General features: G+C 33.2%; 1 long non-coding RNA gene across 3 annotated transcripts in view; it reads right to left on the reverse strand.

Moving 5' to 3' along the window:
- Positions 1–8,353, reverse strand: part of LOC147400353 (uncharacterized) — a 56,075-nt gene extending 47,722 nt beyond the window's left edge. For 2 of the 3 annotated variants that reach the window (XR_015179312.1, XR_015179314.1), the window contains exon 1: positions 2,404–8,353. This is a non-coding gene — a long non-coding RNA (uncharacterized LOC147400353). The remainder of the gene's footprint in view (positions 1–2,403) is intronic. The other variant, XR_015179313.1, reaches the window with a different exon arrangement.
- Positions 8,354–13,788: the final 5,435 nt, after the last annotated feature.

A 13,788-nucleotide genomic window follows, 5' to 3' on the forward strand; every position in this document is an offset into this window, starting at 1 on the left:
CTCCATTTCTAAAGAAAGGGTCCCATCTTGGTTCTCTTATCCAAGACTCCTTTAATCTAAGGCTCTTAGCCTATTGTCTTATTTTTTGTATTTTCATTTTCTAGTTATTTTCTTTTGGCTAAATAGTCTTGTAAGAAGTAGAAGAAGAAGAAGTTGTAAGTTTCTCCATGAAATGAAGAAAAGTTATTTCATCTCTTATCTTCCCTCTCTTGCAATGACATTAGGCTAAGTTCCCCTCCATTAGAGAGTGGAAAAGTCTAGAGCAAGTTCTTGTGTTATTTCTAATTTCATGCCTTTCTTTTATTTAAAATGCTTAAGAGTTCTCTTTAAGTTTCTTGCACCTTTTATTCTTAATATAAATACTTTATGCTTAGATTAGATCAAGATAAAGTATGCTTAAACTAGATAATTAGTAGTAGGAAGTTTTCAAAGAATTCTATTTTGTTTATGTTCCCTTATTTTATTTCATTTGCAAAACTTTCCGATCTAAGGAGATAACACCAAGCCCTTACGATTGAGTTATAAAAAGGCTAGAAACTAGGAATTGCTCATCAACATGTTCTAGGTAGATTCACCTCCAATGGTGTTCTAATTTCATAAGTTTACTTGCTTTTAATTTCATTTACTTTAGTTTATTTTCTAGCAATTTTACATTTTCTTATAAGTTCAAAAATACAAAGAAAAACAGTTTTAATTCCTTTTAGTTAATTTAAATTTTATCTTCTTAGCTTAACTATATTCCTCCTTTCTCTTGGGTTCGATCCCCTACTTGCACAAGTAAGGTAAAAGTAAGATTATTATTAACTCCGGTAAGAAGAACAACGATAATCTCATCAGCCCACTTTGAAATGCCCTAATCTTTTGGAATGTCCTAATCCTTAACTCATGTTCTCCTCTTTTGTCTTTTTGTGCAAAGAAAAGTGGAGGCTACTTTTAAACTCTTCTACACACATTTTTCTCTATAAATAGAGCCTCAATATCTAGAAAAAGGGTCCCTCTTGGTTCTCTTATCCAAGACTCCTTTAATCTAAGGCTCTTAGTCTATTATCTTATTTTTTATATTTTTATCTTCTAGTTTTTTTTTTTTTTGCTAAATAGTCTTGTAAGAAGTATAAGAAGAAGAATTTATAAGTTTCTTTATGAAATGAAAAAAAGTTATTTCATCTTTTATCTTCCCTCTCTTGCAATGACATTAGGCTAAGCTCCCCTCCATTGGAGAGTGAAAAAGCCTAGAGCAAATTTTTGTGTTATTTCTAGTTTCATGCCTTTCTTTTATCTAAAATACTTATGAGTTTTCTTTAAAATTTCTTTCATCTTTTATTTTTAATATAGATACTTTATACTTAAATTAGATCAAGATAAAGTATGCTTAAACTAGATAATTGGTAGTAGAAAGTTTTGAAGGAATTTTACTTTGTTTATGTTCTTTCATTTGATTTTATTTGCTAAACTTTTCGATCTAAGGAGCTAACACCAAGCCCTTACAATTGAGTTATAAAAAGACTAGAGATTAGGAATTGCTCATCAACAATTTTCTAGGTAGATCCACCTCCAATGGTGCTTTAATTTCATAAGAGTACTTGCTTTTAACATCATTTACTTTGGTTAATTTTCTAGTAATTTTAAATCTTCTTGATTAGTTCAAAAATATAAAGAAAAATAATTTTTATTCCTTTTGGTTAATTCAAATTTTATCCTATTAGTTTAACTCTACTCCCCCTTTCTCTTGGGTTCAATCCCTTACTTGCCCCACAAGTAAGGTAAAAGTAAGATTAATATTAATTCCGATGAGAAGAACAACGATAGTCTCATCCAATAGGATTATTGAAAATCCAATAAAACTAGTGCAACTAGTATTAGTTTTAGACCACAATAGCGAATCCTGTCAAAATATAATTCATAGTATCATACTTGAGAGATTTTTGGGGAAAAAATCCCTCTAGACATGCAACCCCCAATGAGAGTCAACAGCTTAACCGATACTAGAAATGAGTGTGGATTGGAAACTAAAATCCCATATTGAACAGTTTGTGAGAAAGAATAAATATAAAAAAAGGATACATACATACATATAATATATGACAGACTTGTTTGAGTGCCTTAAATATTTTTCGTGTGCATTTTGGTAAATGCTTTCTTGCATCCACAATGATCTAAAATTTATTCAGATGTGCACTAAGACATAGAAACCCACTGGGGTTGCCAAAATGGTTGGAGATCACTAAAGTGTGTCAATAATCAGAAGCTCCCAACTTGGCTCAACACATTATACGGCACTAAATGTAAAAAACTCAAAATTTTATCCCCAATCACAGCTAAAATGTGAAATGTTTGTATAAACTTTAATAAACAGAATTATATGCTACATATCAAACCTTACTTATTCTGGATGATAGAGCATACCTCATCATTAACGTTTAATTGCCACTTAAGTTGCTGAATCTGCCAACATTCTTGCTGCCACCGTTGCCCAAAAATTACAAGGCTCATCAAAGCTGCAACAACTAAAATAGTCCAAAATCCATTAGCTTCCTTTGCCTGAGCAAACAAGGAAACTACATGTCTTTTCCACCATGCTTTGCAAGAAGGCCAGATCCATTAAATTCATTTCCTTTTGTAGAATTTGGAGACACCAAGGAACCTAAACGAGAATCCACATTTAAGTGGACAGGATCACTAGGTCCAAGATTAACTATGTTTTCACTATACTCAATTGATTTATTCATGTTAGGTTCATTATGAAAAGAACTAAATTTAACACTTGAAAAGCTTTTCCTGCTTCAAATTCTGCATCATGAACAAATAACCTATCATGATCTGAAAATCTTTTTAAGTATCCTTCTCTAAATAGCAAACCATCCCTTCATATGAAAATCTTTTACGGATAGAAACAATGGGTATAGCGAAAGTCTGATTGAATGGGCATATTAGAAATAATGGATAATTGATTCTGAAATACAAAACATATCCAGATGACAGAGTTTCCCACTGAATTGAACAACTTCTAACATAAATTAATTCAAGAAAGTTCATGTATAGTAAATGTAATAAAACAAGTCCGCAACATTCAATTCGACATGAATTACAAACATCAGAACATTACATTTGAAACATGAAAACTCATCTAGACGGAGAAGCAAAAGAAATATTTATAATTTTAACTCCAAGAACAGTTATGTGAGAGTTTACTGTATCAAGCCAAATAAACAAAACATAAATTAAACTTCCTGGATGTTCCATAATTTTGGATTAAAAGGATCAAAAACCAAAAGTTCACTCCAAGAATCAAATCAGATAATCTGAAACATAAAGGATATAGCAAATCAGTACATCCAAGTAATAGTGAGTTATCAATCCAGCTATTATCCTAAATAAATTATTAAAAGAAATTAGATTTGACCAAAAATATTAGAAATTACAGGATGTAATTTACGATAATTAACAAAAATACTAAATTTCAATCCACTCTGAGAATTCTAGAATTGCAAATATCATCAGTCACAAATCATGAGGAAAAATAAAAAATAAAATCCCAAAACGAGAAGACTGCGATAGAAAAAAAAAAAAAAAAAACTTTGATTAAGATCTTACATGTTCGTTTGCTAACTTCCTTCTCAAAATTGAAGACGAATAGGGTTGAAACGAGCTTCACCTTCTCAAAATCGAAAATAACAAGGTTGAAACAACCTTCACCATTTCGAAATGAACTTCACCTTCTCGAAATCAAAGATGAATATGATTGAAATCGACTTGAATGGAAACAAGCTTTGAAATCGTGGGAGAAACCGATGGGAGAAAAGAAGATGGGACATTCGTTCCTGTTAGAATGAAAAACCTAAAAGGTTTCTCCCAATTTTTTCGATATAAACCAGCAACTAGAAACGGGTTTTTAAGGGTGAAAGGGCGTAAAATGGTCTTTCACCATTTTTAATAAGAAACGGTCTTTCACCATTTTACCACTCTGTCCTTGATTCACTGTTTTCTTGTAGTGGATAGTTGCTAAACACCACCTAGCTAAACAAGTCTACAACCAAAGAAGCCTTCAGACTATTGAGATTTTCCTAGTTATATACTTTTTAAATTTTTTTTTAATATATGATTATTTAATACACATCAAGTCTTACATATGGAAAATGCAACATATTCGGTCTGTTTTGTAGAACATGTTATGTTCTCTCCTTTTTACTAAACAGTGAAAATTCATTATTGTTGCTTGATGAAAAATGAATTCCGAAAAAAATAAACTCAACCTTAATAAGTCCAAATCCAACAAACTAATGATCTTTGACATGCCATATCCATAATGGACTCATCGAGATTGCAATTAGCAATACATGTATCAAACTGTCGTTACCTATCAAAAAGAAATTGTTTTTTTTTTAACTTATAAATCCAGAAAAATGAGAGTCATAGACCGTCATTTTTTCCAACTGTCCAATACAATTGTCATTTTCCTACAGACTTAGACTATCACAAATGAAAAACGACCCCTTTTTAAACAACTGCTCTTACAATGGTTTGGGCAATCATTTTTTTTTTAAACAACTATCTTGAGCACTCAATTTTTGCACATTATGACGTAGTGCACTAAGTATTGAAAAGTGTGCAATGTGACAAGGTGGACACTCTCTATTCATGGAGAAGTTCCCTCCAAACCAATGAAAATTAAACTCCATTTGGGCACTTGTCTTTGGAAGTGTATCATCATCACTCATAATTCTAGAGTCCAAATAACACTTCTCTTAATGAGATGTTACTCCCCATTCTAAGCAAACATTAAAATTCCAATTATTGGAACACTTAGCTCATTCCATCACTTTCGACACACCAACATTAGATTCCATACACTCTTGCTTTAGAAAATCTTACATGCACTCACATATCATCGCATCATGCATGCAAGGAATTTAGCCAAGATGGCTCAAATTCATTAAGTTAATATAAGTTAAAAAAAATTCATAATATTGAGATTCCATACTTGGAAACCTTACTTTGTTCAAAAATAAAAATGATTTTTAAAATAATTTAGAATCTGAACATTTGACGAAGACTAGATAACCACCACCTTGGTGGGTAGGATGGAGTGGCTAATACCTACCCCATTTTTCAACTGAATTTCCTTACCCAAAACTAATGGTTAAGACAAGTTACTAGTGTAACTGTTGTAGACACCTCAATTTGATCGAATAAATCCAAGAGCTCATTCGCATCCAATGGTTAAGACCAAATCAAGGACTCTCAATCAATCAAGTGGGACCCACTTAATCAATTCAAGACCAATCAATCAATGATATAAAAAAAAGTTTTTCTTGGCCATTTGGGACAAACGGCCAAGTACAGCCTTGCTTGGCCATTTGTCATAAAGTGGCCAGGCCACTTTTGCTTTGAACTTTTCTTGTGTAGTGCACAGGTGTGAGTTACACAGACCTTTGATCACCAACATCCAAGGTAAGATTTGGTTTGCCCGTTTCATCTCTCGTAAATTTGGATCTCTTAAACTTCTTAAATGTCACTCTAGATTGTAGTTCAGATCTCTTAAAGATCCCCGACCTCTTAAAAGTCACCCTAGATCAAGTGTTTTAATATTAGAAGGTCCGAGTAGGGACTTGTCTTCATTTTGGGTAGTTTTAAATCTCTTAAAGATTCCCGACCTCTTAAAGGTCAATTTAGATTGACTCCCAAATTCTAAAAGATTCAGGCAGGGACCTTTTCCTCCCAGTCTCCCATATTTGAGATACTCAAATGCTTGAAGGTTCGGGTAGGACCTTTCTTCGTCTAAAGATCATTTCAAGTCAAGCATTAAATTGTTAGAAAGTTCAGGCGTGGTCCTTTCTTCTTTTCTCGTAAATCTAGATCTCTTAAGGATTCTCGATTTCTTAAAGGTCACTTTAGATAGTAGTTGCGGATCTCTTAAAGATATCTAGACCTCTTAAAGGTCAATTTAGATAGTCTTCATTTAGTATTTTCTAAACTTTTAAAAATCTTTGGGCATCTTAAAGGTCAATTTAATGCATTTTCATTTCATAGATCGGATCTCTTAAAGATAGCTGGACCTCTTAAAGGTCGATTTAGAATACTTTTGCTTCATAATTTCGGATCTCTTAAAAGATCTCTAAACCTCTTAAAGGTCAATTTATTTCATTGTCATTTCCCTTTTTCATTCCTTAAAGATCTATAGTCGAACGTCTTAGATTCCTCTAGGTTAGTTCTTTTGCATTTCTTCAAGTACCCAAAATCACAATAGAGGGTCGCAATTAGGATCATCATTCTTTTTCCTAAGCTTTCTAGGATCTCTTCCAATTCCACCATGAGAGGGACTTGTTTTTTACCCAAAAAATGTAATAATATAATAAAGTCCTCATTTCATGCATGGTGCTTCGTCCAGCAATTCAAGACAGAAAAAACAGGTAATCAAACATCACTCCAATTACCCTTGAGGCCACCTTGGCCTCCAAAAAAAATTCTTGTTAGTTTCTTTTTCTTTCCTCAAGGATCTTAATGGACCTTCGTCCTCGGAAGGTATTTGTTTAGAAGATCCACACTTATTAATAAAATCTCAAAAAAATCAAAAAACTTACAAAACTGTTTGAGCGGGAATCGAATTAATACAATGTCAAACCCAACTTCGATTTCATGGAGATTGAAGAAAAGTTTGATACACAATAGTCGATGTACCCAAAGAACTAAAATAACTTGTGGAACATCATGAGAAATACCACCAGGAAAATGTCAAAGAGATAGACTCAATGAATCTTGGATCCAAAGAGGACCCAAAAATAGTCAAGATTTGATCCCTTTTACCCCAGCCCAAAAGACAAATATGATTGAATTCCTTCAACAGTACCAATATGTATTCGCATGGTCTTATCAGGATATGTCAGGGCTTGAAACAAATCGTGTTAAACATTGTTTACCCATTATTCCTAATACAAGGCCTATTAAACAGAAACTTAGAATATTAAAATTAGAATGGACTCTCAAAGTCAAAGATGAGATTGCAAAGCAGTACATACAGGATTTTTAGTGGTATCAACTTATCTAGAATGGCTTGTGAACATAGCGCCGATGCTAAAGAAAGATGAAAAAGTGAGGATGTGTGGATTATTGAGACCTGAAAAGGGCTAGTCCAAAGGATAATTTTCTACTCCCACATATCGACAAGCTTGTCAAAAACACAGTCGGACATGGCATGTTCTCATTCATAGACATCTTCTCATCTAACTCGATTTGGAAAAAAATGTTAATCAAATTTTATATCAAAATTCCACCCAAAAATAATCTAAAATCCAATTTCGTCAAAATCAAACCCAAAATCATCCATCCAATCCACATAAATCCACCAGCCAACCCCAATTCACCAAGTCATCTCAAAATCCATTCCAATTTCGACACAAAATCATCTTAAAATTATCGAAATGCTAGGAAAATGAGACCTTGAGACTTAGAAACAATCACATTGGGATTAAAAGAAATCTCATGCCAAAATTCGTAAAAATTGACAAAAATTAATAAAATGACGAAAATACCCCGCATAAATTTCGGACCTCCGAAAAATCTCAAAAATACCTTCATTCCCTTTAGAATATGATTTCGAGTCTAACGGGACCCAAATCGTCTAAAACAGATAAATTTATGAAAAAACATAAAATGACCGAAACTACCCTCGAGATCCGACCTTTACATAGAGATCTTGCCTCTTAGAAAAATTGAAATCAAAAATTTTAACTTCAATGGAACGATCAACTTGAAAATTCTACATCAAAATTAAAATTAAAAAAAATATATCCAACCAACCAATCAAAATTAAAATTGAAATTCAATCAATCAATTCAAATAAAAAAAAATTCAATCGACTAATCAAAACAAAAATTAAAATCGACCAACCAAATTAAAATTGAAATTAAATCAATTAATAAAATTGAAATTAAAATCCAATCGATCAAACCGAATTGAAATTAAAATTCAAACAACTAATCATTTTGAAAATTTAAAAATTGAATTGAATTCAAAATGGAAATAAAATCCAATCAAACCAATTGTGAGTCGACCAATATATGAAAATAAAAATAATAATAAGAAAAATCAAATAAACAAATTCGGACGGTTAAATATCTTACCAATCTCAATCAAATAATTGGCCAAAAATCATTTAAATGAACCACCAACCATAGCAATTTATCCCACGAGAAGTACCTAATCTTTGCAACCCATGCATGTCCCCTTCATCGATTCGATAGAGAAGAAAATATAGGAGAGAGTAGACCTTTAATTATTATTAAAAAAAGAATGAAAAGGGTAAGTGAAAAAAAAAAAAAAGGAAGAGAAAAAAATATAAAATGGTAGGGCCTTCTCACGTTAGGGGGAGGGGGGCTGACGACTTTAGGCTGGTTTTTTCTTGGCAATTGCTCTCTAAAAAAGGGAAAGAAAAGCATAAGAAGAAGAGAGAAGAAAAGAAAAGGAAAAGGAAACAATAACCATCACCCCGTTCTCACTCCCACTCTGGACTGGTTCTCTATGTCTCTCATTCTCTCCCTCTTTCTTTAACTCTCCACTACACAGCCACCTTCTTCAACTCTCAGCCACGTCATCCACTGCACAGCCACCTTCCTCAACTCTCAACCACGTCCTCTACAACACAGCCACCTTCCTCAATTCTCAGCCACATCCACCACAACATAGCCACGTCCTCCATAGCACAGCCACCTTCCTCAACTCTCAGCCACGTCGTCCACAACACAGCCACGTCTACTACATAGCCATCTTCTTCAACTCTCAACCATGTCCTCCACTTTACAGCAATTATTCCAACTCTCTTCTTCTTGTTAACGTCGCATTGCAACTATTACAGTAGCCACTTTAGCTCTATGCTTCTCTTTAATGTCTCACTATAGCCGTTAACGTGACATGCACACATTCCCTCCTCTCTCTAACTCCATTAAAGCAGCCATTCCTTCATCCTAGACCACCCTTCTTCATTCTTCTTTACCCTCACAACAGCCTCAATCAGCTACCCGCATCACCATCATCTTCAACCTTCTCCTACTTCGTTATTTCTATTACAGTAGTGACGCGTCCCCAACTGGAGTCTCTCTCATCAGAAAATCTACTCTCGCTTTCAAAGTTGTGCCTGAAGAGATCATGTTCAGCCATCATCCTGTTACAAAGGTATATTAGATTTTTTTATTAAATATTTTTTTTCATTCATTTCTTCTCATCGTGTTTTTCTTATCATGTTTGCTTTCTTTAATATCCTCTCTTATTCTCGAGGCATGTCCATAAAAGAAAATGTTGACTTGTTTTATTTTATTTTTTCTCATTATTTTCCTCATTAGAAAATACATTTTTTTTTTGCTATGTTCAAACTGGTTTCACTTTTTCAAAAAAGGTTTATTTTCGATTAGTGCGATCTGAGTTATGTTAACAACTTTCATGTTTAGGAAAGTGATGATTCAAAATTGATAGATGTAACATTTTTTCACTGTTTTGAAATTATATCATAATTCACTTGTTAAGTCGAAGAATATTCAAAGTGAATGTTTTGAAAATTCAGAAATTGGCATACATCGCTTGTTAATTTCAGGATTTTATCCACGTGAGTAACTTATTGTAGACACCCCATTTTTGCACTCACCTGATTAATCAAATCATCAATCCGATTGCGACGGTCCTAATGATGGATGAATATTTCAATGTTTATTTGTTTGTTACTAGATATGTTTCAGAAATTCAGATGAGGTATCTCAAGTGAACAAAACTTTAGAAACTACGTTACGCTAAGAAAATATGATCAAAAAAGATAAAAATTATCATTTTGAGACAAAAAGAAACTTTACGAGAAAAATCAGTAAAAAATGACCAAATTATTAAAATACCCCTGACATCAAAACATCCCTAAAGCCTACATCACACTTAGAAAAATCATTTTAAACACATAAAACAACAAATTAAAATCAAATAAACTGTTTTGCCAACTCTTACCAAACTCAACAAAATTACAAAAATACCCCTCATAGGGTCCACGACCATTTCACGTCAAAAACCCATAAATGACAGAAATCGATACTCCCATTGAATTTCTTACAAAAAACTGATTTTAAAACATCTCAAAACATCGAAAAATGACTTCAAAACGCAAAAGCCCTCTTTGAGGGTAAAACGATAATTTTTCAACCCTAAAAATTTAAATTTTTTAAATTAATAATTAAAATATTAATGAACGTAAAATGAAACCTTAATAAATTAAATTTTAAATTTTAAACAAATAAAATCAATTAATTAAGCCCATGGGCCAAATTTTAGGTGGTGGCCCACTTATTCAAGTGGGGCCTACCTGATATTTATTAGAAGGCCCCTACATTTGGAGTTCTAAAGATTTAAAATATAATCAGGGGGGTTCTCAAAAAAAAAAAAACTAAAAAATATTCTTTTATTGTATGTAAAAATGGAAATCCTAATTCAAAATCTTAATTAAACCCTAAGTAACCTTATCTTAAATAGACGTAGTCAAACTAAAAAACTTTCAAAAAATTCTATAAAAATGAGCCTCACAACCTAATCTCACAAGTCAAGAGAAACCCTAGGAAAGAGAGGTCAGAAACACCCCTCATCCTTCCCAAAACCCTAAATCTGAAGCCCCAACTCCCTATTTAACATCCAAACCCCAGGTTTTGCTTAAAAAATACCTAAAAACCCTTCAAAAACACCCATAAACCCTCTAAAAAATATCAAAAAAAATAGAAAATACTTAGATCTAGGAGGAGGATACCTCATCTTGGAGACCAAAAGCGAATTTAGTAAGGAATAAAAAATAGAAAAACTCACACGAGGACGCTCTCCGCCAGCTCTGAGAGAACCAATTGTTACAATCAACCAGGTATTTTATTTATTTATTTATTTTTAGGTCTATTCAGCAATGTAAATTTTTTTTAAAAAAAGTAGAGACCAGCATTTACCGGGTGGGGTTAATGCCTAACACCTTCAAACCCCGTAATATCTTAGGAAAAAAAAATTGAGGCTACTTTTAGACTCTTCTACATTTTTTTTCTCTATAAATAGAGTCTCAATCTCTTGAGAAAGGGTCCCTCTTATTTTCTCTTATCCATTTTCTTCTTCCAATTTCTTTGTAATTTTCTAGTTTTCTTTTGAGAAAAAGAATTCTTGTAAAAGTGAGATCGAAAGAGTGTTTTCCTTTCATTTTTGTTATTTAAATTTCTTTGTAACTCTATTGGAGGATCATCAAGAAGGAATCAAATTGCAACAAAGACTTACCTTATTTTCTTCTCCACCATGTTCTCTACATTTTACTTTTGTTGTAATTTTGTTCTCACGATGATTGGCTAGACTCTCCATAGAGAGGTCGATGATGCCGGAGTGAGTTTATCTTGATTTGTTTAAACAATTCCTTCTAACTATTTTAATTATGCTTGTGAGAAGTTATTAAGTTCGGATTATCAGATTTATATCAATTGTACTCATTTTGATGATCCATGCTTAGATAAGATCAAGCTTAATCATGCTCAATGACACTTGAGATATGAATCTTAGAATACCATCTTAATTCACTAATCACCTCTACCATTAGATTTATTTTCAAGAACATTAAGCGATTTATATTCCGATCCACGAACAATGATTTGTTGCGTGGATTGAGATCGAATTAGGATTGTTTAGACTATTAAGTGGGCTTGCGAAGGTTAAATTGATCTCTCTACTCTTTTATATTGCTTTAATTTTAATTTTTATTTCAGTTCTATTCTACACTTAGCTGCATATTTTCAAATCTATTTTTAAATTCTGTTTTGGTTTCAAATCGAAGGAAACATTGAATCACGATTGTCCCTATGGAACGAATCTTACTCACCAAGTTTATTTTAAATATTTGTTCAATTTTATACCTACAAAGCATCGATCAATTTTGAGCTTCAAAAGTATGTCCAAATCCCTTCTTTAAGCCTTCCAATCCTTCCCAAAATTTTGTTCAAATAATCTCTCAAACCCAAGAAGCAGATGAATGAGAAAAAAGAATGAAAGAAGAAGAAAATCAAGATGAGGCTAAGCAACAATCTCCCTCTCTAATCCCCTATTCTCAAATCCTCTTTATTTATTTTTAATGCTTTTACTTCAAGTTTAGTTTCAATTCTTGTTATAATGTACATCTTTAATTTCTAATATCAAGACATGGGAGTAGAAGGTAATTGTGGTAACTCGCTCCTAGATGTAGCACGACACAAGGTGAGAGGTTTAATCGGTAACTCGTCCAAGAGTGCGGTGCTTGAAGTATTTATAAGGGGCAAACCAACCCTACATAATATTGAAGCCTTTTGGGTGTAAAAGCCCAAAAACAAAACCTTGGGCCCATGGATGGTTAATTCAGGGACAATATTGATATTGTTGTGGGTTAGAGCGTGACAAATGGTATTAGAACCTATTGCATGCGTAGTGGGAGGATAGCCTCGTGCATATGTGGGCGTGTGCCTTGCTAGGGGGTGAATGTGATAACCCACTCCTAGAGGTAGCACGATACGGGGTGAGAGGTTTAGTCTCACATCACCCAAGAGTGTAGTGTTTGAAGTATTCATAAGGGGCAAACTAACCCTATATAGTATCGAGGCCTTTTGGGTGTAAAAGCCCAAAAAAAAAAATCATGAATCCATGGGCGGTTAACTCAAGGACAATATTGGTACTATTGTGGGTCGGGGCATGACAGTAATCCCTCTTAGTAAGGCAATCTCCCCCTATAAGTCCTTAATAAGCTCTACAAAATTCTTAGCATAGATGTTTTTGTTTATTTACTTTCATGCAATTTAAATTTCTAGAATAATTGTTCTTTATTTTGTTTTCTTGATGACAATAAAGCTAGAGAGAAAATCCTCTTTTGAGGTAATCTTCTCTTACTAAGTCTATTACATGCATACACCCCCCCCCCCCCCCATGCACACAATCACATCCAAAAGAACTATTGAACTAAGGTGTAGGCTCCTATGGACTTATGTCTAACTCTAAAACCAATAAAAAGATTATCCCAAGTGGTTAACATCTCATGCATAAGATTTTGATCCCTTCGTGGTCTTGTTCAATTCATGAACATTACCAATGGATCAAATCGATAAATAAAAACTCTTAAGGAAGAACATAGATAGGAATTGAAGCTTGAGGACCCCAAATGATGAAATCCAAGTAAATTTTCATCAAAGTTCCAAACTCATAAAAAATCCAACAAGCATATGTTTTGGTGTAGGGCTTACTTATTGTTTTATTTCACTAGTTTGTAAACCAAACTATAGCTCTTTAATCTCCTAACTTCTCTTATCTTCTCTACTATCTAAAAATAAAAAAATAAATAGTTTTAAAAGCTTTAACTTATGATCATTTTGGTAACCATCAATGGATGGGAGGGACAAGGTAACCTAACACCTTCTTTGTCCCCTCAACCAAACCTCCTTACCTAACTCTCTAGGTAAACTTATACCCTTACCATTGAAATGAAGTCACTACAAGTCCAAAAATGAATTTCAAAACCTATTTTAGTGGTGTTCATTCATATCTAAACTCTTTGAATAATGAGGACTCCAAAACCCAAGTAAATGAGCTCAAAACCCCCCAAAGTCTTGAGTCCTTACTTATTTACAATTGTTTCAGTGAAATTTATCAAGATTTGCCTCATAATGGTCTTCTCAACTAAACCCCATCCATATTGAGAATAAGCAAGATTAAGCAAATATGTTCATGGCCTATTATTGGTTCAATACAGAAGTAGATATGGATACAAGGGGTGGTTAAAGATGATGA

Source organism: Akebia trifoliata, chromosome 6, assembly GCF_017979445.1.
Source record: "Akebia trifoliata isolate Shusen 1 chromosome 6, ASM1797944v1, whole genome shotgun sequence".
Classification (NCBI taxonomy): Eukaryota; Viridiplantae; Streptophyta; class Magnoliopsida; order Ranunculales; family Lardizabalaceae; genus Akebia; species Akebia trifoliata.